Consider the following 12,465-nt stretch of genomic DNA (forward strand, 5'->3'; position numbering starts at 1 on the left):
CAATTACTAGAATATTTTTAAAAAACAAGAGCCCTTGAAATGACCTTAAGACAAGAGAGAGAGAAAAAAAACAGGGAAAAGCTTTTCTCAGGAGTGAAGGAGAAGATTAAATATGCAATTTAGACCACGGCTATGCATAGCCTTTAGGAACCCTCACTGCAAAATAGATGATTTTCATGAAACATGGGCCTTTCAGAACATCACTCAATTCATATCAGATTATAGAATATGTATTATTATCATATTTATCTGTGTGGTTTGCACTAAGCCGTAAGGCAACTGATACTGGATGGATGAATGTGCCATGTGCTGATGTAAGGGGGGGGGGGCAAGGAGGGGATAGGGAAACGGAAATGGGAAGACAAGCGAGTGGCTAACTGTCTCACTCAAGGACAAGCAGGTGCAGAGAATGACCAGGGAGCACCATTCTTTTTACAATAACTTTCATGAGTCCCTATTCAAGCCGCTTCTTTGCCGACATTCCTTTCCACTGGTTCACTGTACGGTGATATGAATGGAAAACACAGAGCACCACTTTCCACGAGTTCAAAAGGTTACAGGCCACTTCTTCCCGCTGCCGAATTCTAAGTGCTGTGAACTTCCTTACCTAAATAAAACAACGTAATCCCAACCCCTTCAGAAGAAAAAAAACTGTGTCAAAAGGCCAAAACTTGGAATGGGAAAAACAAGAGGAAACTGCAAAGATTTATGAGAGGGACGAAGGAAAAGCACGAGCTCTTTCCAGGATCCAACCTCTGTACTCCCCTTCAGCTGACAAATCTAAGTCTCTCTCTCTCTCCCCCTTTCTGTTGTTTTTGCTGGGAGATCTGCCCTTTGTCAGGATATCATGCCCTCTCTGAGCACTTACCCCCATCAGGCCTATCTTCAGGAAACAGATGGGGTCGGAGGCCATTCCCTTGCCCCTCCAAACTGCTGAAAGCGGCACATTGAGAGCCCACCTCCACACCGTGGCCCTCCCGGAAACCTCCCACCCCTGGCAAGGCGCCCACTCTGCACACACATCTCACTCAAGGAGCAAACCTTGCTTGATTTACTTGCTTTATCTCATACATGTCTCAATGTTTTTTCTCTCTCTCTCTCTCTGGTTTGAGGGAGGATGGGTGACTCAGTGCTATGCCCTCCTCCACAGAGGGGGCGGATCTGCCCTCTCTTACACTGCCTCTCAGGGTATAGGAGGAGAAGACAGTGCAAGAAGAATGACCCCAGCCAATGCCTTACAGTCAAACATATTGGCTTCGAGACAATAGTATAAAACAAACAAATAAATGGGCCTGTATACAAAGGCTAAATTAAATTCTACGGTCTTAAATGAGGATGTCTTTGCCTTGAGACATTACTGAGCTGCCAGGACAACCTCACTCCGTTTTTTTTTTTGGGTTTGTTTACTTGATGTACATTATTTATTTAGTGCCTTTACTCCAATAACACACATACATAAAATCGTATCTGTGGGGGACATGTGGGAGTCGCAGACATTGTTTGAGTTCAACTAGCAGAATGTTTAGATGAGCAAATAGCTGTGTTAACAGTAGGTTTGAGAAATATTACAGAAGCTTCATAGAAAATGCCATAATGTTACTATTGCACTGTAATTTTGTAATTCATTCCTTTCCCTTTTGTCTGTTTAGAACCTAAACTCAAGGTATCAGCGTACGAATATGAATTAAATATGTTAAATATGTTCCTGCTGCTGTCAGTAAATCCTTTGTCTTATTGTAATGGCTGTCAAAACGTCTGATTCAAAAAGAAAAAAGAAAGATCACATCTGTTTTACGGCTTCTAAAGTTGAAACTGTACATGGCGGGTACAATTATCCCACATAGTGAGACTTACTACAGTTTTTCTCGCACACACACACCACACACAAAAGAGCAAGCGTGCACACACTGCGCACACACTCACAGTAACAAACATATATACATGTGCAGAAATACATGCACACATAGAATACAGAGCTACGGGCCCAATGGCCGAAACAAGTGTGTGAACAACTGTAGATGAAAGAGCAATCTTCCTCAGGAGACCTCAAGAGGAAAGAGAGAGAGAGAGACTTGTTTTTTTTTCCTTCTTCACCCAGACAAGAAATGCCCAGGCCTCAGCAGCAGCCTGAGTAAATAAAAGAACGGGCCTTACTTCCCTGTCTCTCGGGCCGGGGGCCTGTGCACGCCAGCACTCTCTGTGCTGCTGCCAAAGGGGATGCTGGGGCCTGAAAAACTACACCCTGCAGCTGAAGGGCTGTCTTTGTTGGTCTGCCAAGGCCTTCCTGAGCATCCTCCAGCCAACAGCCTGTCACGTCCTGGGAGGAAGACCTCCATCTTAAGGCCTGTCCCTCTCTGGGAGTTCTGTCCCTACCCCCTCCCTCTTTCTCTTTTAAATGTCTCCTATATGGAACAAAACAACCTCATTTGGACTGCTTCTATAGGGAATGGCATAAAATGTGCCATAGCAATATTTAATCCAACTGGGAAGATAAACTGCAGTATGAAGACTTTTGAAAGAATTGAAAACAGAGCTTGACAAATTCAAGAAATCCATGTATGTAAGGTTGATAAAGACATTTGAAACAGCTCTATAAAAATGTCTTTTTTCTTGTACTGCAAAACTAACCACTAAAAATTCCCCCTTCACACGCAGGTCTTAGTTTCCTCCAAGCCAGTCTGAACTACTCTTTGTGCACCACTTCCTCTATGTTCATTTATAGCACCCTTTCCCAGAGTAAATACTCCTGTTCAAATAAGATCCTTAATGCTGAGAACAGGTAGGTTTGCCGATTCTGTACACAGCAGCACAGCTTTCAAATCCCCTGAAGAGTGTTTTAGTTTGTGCAATTAATGTATTTGAGAATTAGCGAGATATATAAATATATCTGTAGAAGAGGAAGTCATTAATTTACTTGATGACATTATTTCCCTTTGGAGTAGAACACATATGGTGGCAAATATTGTCTCTAAATTTTGAATGCTAGATAATATGCATAAGAATTATTACAATTGAATTCACTATATTTATGGCTGGTTATAGATAGTTATATGCAAAAAGTTTGCAACAAAAAATGAATGCAAGAGTTTGGTTTTGTTGAGAATAATTTCTCTGACAAAGGATTAGAGAAAACCTTAAAGGGGCACTATGTAGTTTTGGAGAAGAAATTCAAACTCAGAATTTAAATGTTTTCAATATGAATAATAATACAAACTCGGAAATATCTATATTTTTCAGAACAAACAAGCTGTTCTCAGAGGAGAATAAGATCCCCAGACCACTGTGTGGAGCTAGAAAGGTGGCGCGGTCCGCCAAATATAAACAAAGTAAGTCAGTATGACATTTTGTTGTTTATTCAGTTCATTCGGTCGTGAAAACAAAGACAGTTTGGTTGTTTTGTTCGTTTGGGCATAAAAGATTCAGTTCTCTTTCTCTTCTAATTAAAATGTCTCTCTAAAACTACATCATGCTTTAATGCCTATCATGCATACATGCAAAAATGAAAGAGACAGACAACAAGGTATAATTAGTTCTCCTGTTAAATGCTAGGCTGTTTGTTTTTTATATATGGCAGTGTTAAACCCTTAAAACAGAAATGGCCTCTTGCCAATACCATAAAAATCTTTGTGCACAGTGTTCAGCAAAGGTATTCTGTTACTTTCACAGACACACATCTGTCTTGCCAATTTCAAATAATGTCTTCAAATAAAAATGCCACAAAAAATATATGCAGAATTTAATTCTGTTCATTTAGTTCGAAACTATAATTGCATTGACGGCTGTTTCGAATCTGATTCTTTTTTTTTTCTGGCATCGTGAGGCACCTCGTAAACAATATTTTGAAAAGTGCAAAAATTCATAAACTTTTGCTTACAGAATTAAAGACCGAGTTACTTTTCATCACAGAAAAACTTGGACAAAGCTCACTTTTTAACACAGTGCGAACTAAACAGGCATTTGTCATTCTATTGTTTTTAATCCAGTAATACTCCCTCTTGAAACCTTTCAGGGGCCGTGGTTTGGGAATAACTCGCTGCTGGCGCCCGGACCTTTGTGTCTGAGGTCCTGGAAGCCATTCAAGATGGCTTATCACTGCCTAACAGCAACAGAGTACATCTCTTCTATTTAGGAAGCCAAACTCTTATCCAGGTCCAGGACCTTATCTTATCAGAAAAGTGTTTTCGCTATCAGTCATCTGCCGCTTCTACAGCAAGCTACACTTTGTTCAAAAGCCATTCCAGTGAAGCAAAGCATGGCCGTGCTTTCAGCCGCCAAACCTTATCTTCCTGTGTGTTGTACCAGAGATCTGTACGTAGTGGTTGTCATAAGAGATGTGTTTGTGTGAGTGTATTTGTGGCACATTGGGGATTGGGGATTCAATGAATAAACAAAAAGCTGACAACTTGTCTGATGTAACACCGTGACCCCACTTCATATTCAGAGAGGGGATCTTTTTACAGTTACTGGGAAAAGTAGTGAGCCTCTCCCATGAGACAATGCATGTGTCATCTCAACGCTTTTCCTGTTCTGATGCCCAAATAGCAATGTGTGTCTGAACAGCGCACTATCATGTACGGCCCTGTTTGTGACACAACCACTTAAGATCTAATAGAGGAGGTGCTGAGCGAAATTTTTACATTAGCTAGGACTCCAATCTCCCTGACTGAGAGAGAGAGGGAGAGAGGGGGGGTGGTCGATTTTTTTTTGGGACTAATTCCAGTCAGATGAACAAATCACTCAGTTGATTCAGGACCGAACAGCTCAGAGGACACAGAGCTATTGGAAGAGGCCCAGTGCTGGGCTTTACTCACAGTAGTCCTGCTACATCCCTGTTTTAAGACATCAAATCCAGTCAAAATGAAACACTGATAATTCCCAGTGGCTGTCAACAAAAGTGCCAGGTGGCTAGATGTGGCTTTTTGCACCGTGAAGCTGATTAACACACACAAATAAGCACAAGCGGAGGTATTTAAAGGAGCTGCTATTTACTATTAGACACTCAACCTCACATTCGTAGTTTTGTCTATGCGTGTGTGGGTGTGTGTTGTGTGTATACTCAGCCTGTCTCTCTCTCTTCTCCCCCTTTTTTTTTTTTCTTAGCAAACACAATATGTTTTTTACACATCACTGAGAAATGTCAGGTCCCTGCCCCCCCTTGCTACAGATCAATCAAATCCACTATGCTACAGGATGCGAAGGAGGGGTTGTGCGAGACGACTGGAGCAGCAGCAGCAGCAGCAGCGAACAAGGATGCTATCTTTTACTGAACGAGGTAGAAAAACTGTACATGAAATACGGATTCACTTCCCGGGGCTTCAGCGGTGCCGTAGCCGCGAGTTACTCTGGCCTAACAACATGTACACACATTTCTTGGAAGAGAAACGCACCCCCAGCCAATCCTCCACCAAACTGCAGTCAATGGGGATTTTTTCACACAGGGCCTGACACAAAGAGCTGGAACATCAAGCGCTGTCCTGACTCTGTGGTCTGGGTGTCCATTATTCTGGCCCTCATGGCTCTGTCTCTCAACCATGGGGAAGCGGCAAACTGTCAACTACTTTGTCCACATTACCCACGTCCCCCAGCTCAGACAGGAGCACTTGGTCACTGTCCCAGAAATCACAGTGCCCCAGTGGCGTCCCAGGAAAGTTAGACAAATGGAAGGCCAGAGGAGGAAAAGTAGGGCGGCCAGTCATCCTTTACTATAGGCTTTTTCTACTCGTGATAGCACGACACGACGAAGAGTGGAATTCCATCACTTATCGCTGAGACGTGCCCCTGCTACACTGATGTGTTCACACCAAACGGAAATACGTACTAATGATGCCAATCAATTGTAATGTTGGATATTTGTGCCTCCTTTCTTCCTGTGAAAATTGGACTCATGTAAGAATCCATATTTGCAGTGTTTGGTGGTACAGAAACACACCTCTTATCCTCTGTATAATAACACATTGAGGTCACTGAGGTCACAAATGCACTTTAACACATCATGTGAATGTCAGATATGGATGAACAGACCTTTAAAGATGCTGTCAGACGCATTTTTAACTGCTTTACAAATATAATTATCATTTCATTTGAGCAGACACTTAAAGGCGCAGTATGTAGTTTTTTGGGGAAAAAATGTAATCAGTAGAGGAAGATCTTTATTGACTGATTTTTGTATGCCTTAACAATCTAAATAAACAAACTCTCTTTGTTTTCATGACTGAATAAACAAACTGACTTTAAAGGACAACACAATTTCATACTTTATATTTGGCGGACCCTGCCACCTTTCGAGCTTCAAACAGTGTTTCTGGGGACCTTTTTTTCCTCTGAGAACAGCTTGTTTATTCAGTTAGGAAAAAAATAAATATTTCTGAATTTGTAATATTTCTTCATTAATTCTTCATAACATTAAAATACAGAGTTTGAATTTCCTCTCCTAAACTACATAAAGTCCGTAGCGTGGCTGTCTTGGCTTTTTCTGCGGGAAAGCAAGGGTTAAGTCAGGGCTTCATTCTGCCTCTTTTTAAAATTAAGTCATTTTTTTCTCAAAAGCGAGAGAAGAATTACAGAGGGAGCAAGAAAAGGGTGATATTTAATTACACCATTATTCAAGAAAGGTGATTTTGGCATTCATAATAGGTTACTGTTCAGAGTGCAGCGGGTGGGCCGGAGGGCTAATGTTGATGTTTCATTGTTTCAGTTGAATTTTACTTGATTTGAAGTGTTTCAATTATTAAAAGTGACACAGCACTTCACAGCAGGCGTCACCTCCTCTGTGACACTCCACGTAGGGTTTTTTTTTTTTTTTTTTTTACATTATACATAAATGTGAATTCGTTGCATGGGCACAATCACAGCTGCAAAACTACATTTCAGTAAAGCGAAATCTTTTTTGTACAGTGTTTATTCATAAGTAGAGCGGAGGTGTAGGTGTGGGTGGAGCAGTCTGTGTGTGGTGGTTATGCTGTCATCTCCTGCAGGACACAGCGGCTCGTGGTGTGGAGAGGAAGGACAGTTGACCACTTCAGGTAGACAAACAGGAAGGAGGCTGTTCCCCAGGTCTTGGCTGGACCAGCAGCCACAGTGAGCCTCCCAGGGGGAGAGAGGAGGACGACAATCTGTCCCCCAGCATGCCCCCTTCACCGCCTGCCTCACTGCTCTGGCTCTAAGGGAGTGCTGGGCCAGGCGGGACTGGGCTGGGCTGGGCTTCAATAGGCAGGGGAGCCTCTGTGTGAGCGTGTGTGCGTGTGTGTGTGCTGTTCCCTCAACACTGCGGCAGACCAGGCGCAGGACCCAGTGGACAGTCAGCTAGCCAGTCAGTCAGTCAGCCACAGTGAGGGATGCTGCAGTGTCGTGTTGTACTACTGTACGCATTTCCTCCCTGCACGAGAGTTTACTTGGATGCTCTTCTTATTTTCCCCCGCTCTTAGTTACTCACGGAAATGTGATTTATGTGATCATCTTGGAGAAGAAAAAATTGTTGTGCGTACAGAAATATGCTGAGTTACTGTGTGGCTGCTTCATTAAAATAGGGTTTGCTCTGCAAGTTTCAAGAGGCGCTATCCATTACTTAAAACCGAGCGCAGCACACACTGAATTCGGAAAAATAGGGTCTAATTCTTTTTAATCAAACTACCTCATGGTGACCCATAAAACTTGGGTGAGACTTCACTTTTTAAGAATAACTTCAGACGCTTGGATCTATGTTCCAGTACACTGGGGATATTCAGTTAGTCTGCCAAATGGCCATAAAAAAGTCTTATATCAACACCTCTTTTTTCTCTCTCTCTCCGACGAAAATCACATGCACATGTCCAAACAACGACTCGACTTCTGTGTTAGCTTTAGCATTAGCATTTATCAGAAAAAGCCTGACCCTGCCTCTTGACCCACGGCCTTCAGTTCCCCTGATTAATACACTGTGGCTCTATTTGATATCTCCTCAACGCCATCCCAGCTTGTCAGTGGTAAAACAACTGGAGACAGCCCAGGAGGGAGAAGAAAACATGCATCTTGGAGAAGAGAGCGGGAGGGGAAGAAAAACAAGCATCAACTCAAGCAAGACGATGTATTTTCATGCATCCCTGTCTTAAATGTCAAGATTTCTTAACCCTCAGTGACTGCAGCGCTGACACCTCTCCAAGGTTCAACAGAAACCGCATTCATTAATAATTAGCTCAGCTGTGAGGACAAGGAGTGAGACTGCGAACGAGAGAGCGAGCGAGACGGCTAAAATCTAAACTTCTGTCCTTTCCCGGGAGAGTCGAATTTCACTACAAGTTTTTTTCATTCCCCTTCATTTCTTGTTTTCCTCGCGCGTTGGCCAGAATCCCGCAGGCGGCCCACGAACGAGCGCTGCAGACGTCGCATCAGCCGTACTACTCCCTCCTCTCCTTAATCATGGCTCTAATACCCTCCAGATGAATAAACATCTTCATCCCCTCCACGTTAAAGCCAGAAGGCTCCTCCGCTCTTGAATCCAAGAAAGAGAAGAGAGAAAGAAATGGAGAGCCGAAGAAGGAGCACAGGAAAAGGGATGACAGATGGAAGGGTGGATCAATTTTGAAATGAACCAACAGCAAAGTAACAAAGCCACGGCAAGATTTTCTGGTTCTTCCCATAATTCGTCTGATCTATCTCCCCCTTGACACAATTATCACAGTCCTCCTAATTATTTTTTCTTCTTAAACTGATTTCTAATGGCAGGCTGTGTTTTTTTATGATCGTGTTTTTGTGAAGTGGAGGTTTTTTCGCGAGCTGTTGTGCAACCTTGTCGCCTCAGACTGTGTCCACAGACTGCACAGGAAGGGGGAAGGGGGCGGAGAGGGAGGAGGCGAGGAGGGAGGCGGTGGGGGGGAGTTGTCTCTGGAGAATGGGCCAGGCCCCAGACCAGCACTTCCCTGGCCCAGTAACTGTGCCAGAATACTCATGACATGTGTGTACAGTATGTGAGCGCAAATGGCAGACAGATTTAGGGGTTTGCTTTGTTTCCCCCTTCTATTGTTTTCCGCTGGTATCCAGGCAGCTCATCATCATATCTTAATACTATTAAGCATTGAGAAAACACACGCCGATACGTGCACACGCCTCGCCGAATGAAGCTGCTCCTTCGCTGCCCTCACCCTCATCTTCATTTACAGAACAGGGCTAGAATATGAGGCCTGAATACAACCAGACAAATGACTACGGGGCATTTTACTTATTCATTCATCACTTCACATTGATTTATTCCTGTTTATCTATTTATCAGCTGGAAAAAAAAAAGTTCCCTTGGATTGTTTTGCTAAAAAGTTTGCATGCTGACGTGCTCGGTGAAAAACTTTCAGGGTCAGGGTAGAAAAAGGGATTACTGAGGTTCATCTTACCCTTGAATTCCCTCCTCTCACTCCAGCACCTCAATGGATACTTCTCCTCTGCCTATTTACATAGGCCCAGCACTGCTTGGCTTTGTAACCATTTACTTAGTTACACACCACCACCTAGGAGGCTATTTATGTTCCTCTCAGGAGAGGAACTCGGTCCGACTGCCAACAAACCCCCCCATATGAATTATTATCCACTCGATACAAGTAAACTTTAGGAAAGGCCTCAGGTGCTCGGCATGACTTTACATACGGAATCAGCTTGAAAATATTAAGCAAATAAATCAAATATTAGAGGTGTTAATAAAAAGGAAAAGACCGCAGTTCATTAAAGTATCTTCATTTCTGAGAGTATACGCAACCCTCCTGCAGCAATGAGGACTTTTTCCTTCTTATACGCGCTAATCTCACGTCTATCTGAATGTGCAGCTTACTGTGATGAACCCATTTTCAAGGATCATCGTTCGAGAGAGTGAATGTAATAGTCCCCCAATATCAGTTATCACTGACAGCACCATCCATATCAGCTAATTACTTTTCATTGGGCTGTTGTAGACGAGAGGACATCGGCCTTTATCTGTATATGAAAGGAGAAGACATTACTATTATGCCATTACTGTGAAAGGAGCTAGTGTTACTGTAGCTCTAATATAGAAACGCCATACAATAGCGCGGTAATAAAACCCACGTCACTCCTCCAGCGCCTATCTCACTTGGCTACTTTAAATATCAGGAGAACATTACCAATAAGGTGACCTTTAATTACATTTGGCATGCAAATAAGTTGACGAGTCAGGAGGAGAGTGAGAGAAAGAGATGTTCTAAGATTACCGCTGGAGTCCTGATGACACACACATTACACACAGAGCCCTATCCGTCTTGTAACAGGATCTGTGCTGTTTTTTTTTTTCTTCCTTTAACCAGCCTACATCCAGCACAAACAAAAGAGGCAGCCAATAGGTCAGAGCAGTGCATTCTCCCCATCTTAATTTGTATTTTCCTTGGCGTTCTTGGGTTAGTGAGGTGACTGTCGTCTCTGCGGCTCTTCATTGTCTGAGGGAGGAGTTGGAGTCGGGGAATATAATCCCACGCACTATGCATACGGCAAGGGAGGAAAAGATGGGCACAGAGTTGGCGCAAGAAACCCCTGGGTAATTTGTAAAACATGAGCCATGGCACCCGAGCACTATGCTGAAGCTCGGGTCAGGTGACTCAGTCACAGGTGCACCATGGGAGGATCTCTGGTGAGGAGGCACAGAGCATGGTGGGCAACACAGTGTTTTCTAAACATGGAAGTCTCTAGCCAGTTATCTCAGACTTTATTTTTAGGAATGTGAAGAAGAGTGAAAATGTATCAGAGGTGCTTGCTAGATTGCGCTTTGTATTTTTTGAAAAAGTATATTCAGTTGGATTATCAGCTTGCAAGGCCAAAGACATGGAGTCACGAGTGAGGAGGACTAAATCTGATTTCCTCTGCTGTCGTCTCATGCCCTCTTTCCTGCTCTATGGTCTTCTCCTCTCCTTTCCTCTGCTTTGTAACACTTAACACAATCACAGTCGACAGCGATGTATCCTACGTACAGTAACACTAGTGATGGAAAGTAACCAAGTACATTTACCCTAAGTACTGTAATTAAATACATTTTTTAGGTACTTGTACTTGAGTAGCAACTTTATACTTCCTCTCCACTCCATTTTGGAGACAAATATTGTGCTTTTAACTCCACTACCTATTTTGTAACTTAAGTCTCTGGTTATTTTGTAGATTGCATGCTGCATCAGAGCCAAAGTAGCGAATATATAAATTAATTTATTTCATTGGTAAAAAAAGGAAAAACCTTGATTCTGGTAACTGGAAAAATGCTGACTATCAAATTGCATCGACCCATAGTATACAATATATATTAATATATACAAAGTATATTTATTGCCAGAAAATTACTTCTGATACTTATACATTACATATCAGATACTTGTAGACTCTTTACTCAAGTATTACTTTTCACTAGTCGATGAATCAAAAACATCGATTCACAACATTTGAAATGGTTTCAATTCTCATTTTCCACGATATCGATGGACCAGTACCAGCTGTGCTTCCTCGCTCTCCTCTCCGACCTGCATCCTCCAGGAGTAAATCAAATTAGATGCTATCGTGCTCAACTAACGCCACACAATCCGTCTTTTATTTATCTTTCAACAAAAATATCAAATTTTATGCCCTCAATGCTGTGTACATTTTTCCTTGTAGTAGCGATCCGGCTCTAGAGAAGACCATTCGCGTAGTTAGCGGAGGCGAGAGGTGTTGTGTTGGTTGCAATCTGCAACCTCACTGCCAGATGCCACTACTGTACCTTTAAGTTATAATTTTGACTCCATTAAGTATTTTTAATAATTGTATTTTTTTTATCAATATAATGGGGGGGGAGGGGGTTGATGTGCCTCCCCAATATATATTATAATTACAGCCCTGTCAGCATCTGCTGATGGTGGGAGGTCAAAAATGTTAACGCCTTTCTTCTGTCGGATGAAACGCTGTCACCCCCTTATATCAGCGGATCCCTGAGACACACAGATGTTGGAACATAATAGCACAAACAAACCACACATATTATACATGCCTGAGCTCACACGTGTCGCTTTAATAAGAAGTCTTGATTAGGATTCGGCAGACATAACATCCCGCATGCACGGTCTCTGCTTTGCTGGGCCTCAGATAACCTTTATCCTATAGGGTTTAATTAATGTCAGCCAGTCTACTCTGCCTTTCACAAGGAAACGACTTATTCCTCTGCCCTCATGAAGCCCAAATCCCTCTGTTTTCACTGGTGAGGCCGGCTGCCTTGTTTATCCCAACTACAGGTACAGCTCCCTATTAAGGCCAGCACTTGTTACAGGGAAAAGGTTGAATTATTTACCAACAGTAGAGGGGGAGGAAGAGAGAGAGAGGGAGAAAGAAACCGAGAGAGAGGGGCGTTTCATACATGGGATGAGAATTTTGTGTTGTGTTTTTTTTTCTTTTTGTTTGAGGTTGTGAACAAGACAAGATTAATGATCCGTGGACATCAGATACAGGTGCTGATTACCAGAGAAAAGGGCACCCTGGCAT

At 42.8% G+C, this 12,465-nt stretch overlaps 1 protein-coding gene across 4 annotated transcripts in view; it reads right to left on the minus strand.

The window, feature by feature from the left end:
- The window catches only part of LOC311266825 (zinc finger protein 521-like), a 90,750-nt gene that overhangs the window by 50,535 nt on the left and 27,750 nt on the right, over positions 1-12,465 (minus strand). The gene's annotated exons all lie outside the window — the stretch shown is intronic.

This window comes from Pagrus pagrus, assembly GCF_965226575.1.
Source record: "Pagrus pagrus genome assembly, chromosome: 12".
In the NCBI taxonomy this organism is placed as follows: Eukaryota; Metazoa; Chordata; class Actinopteri; order Spariformes; family Sparidae; genus Pagrus; species Pagrus pagrus.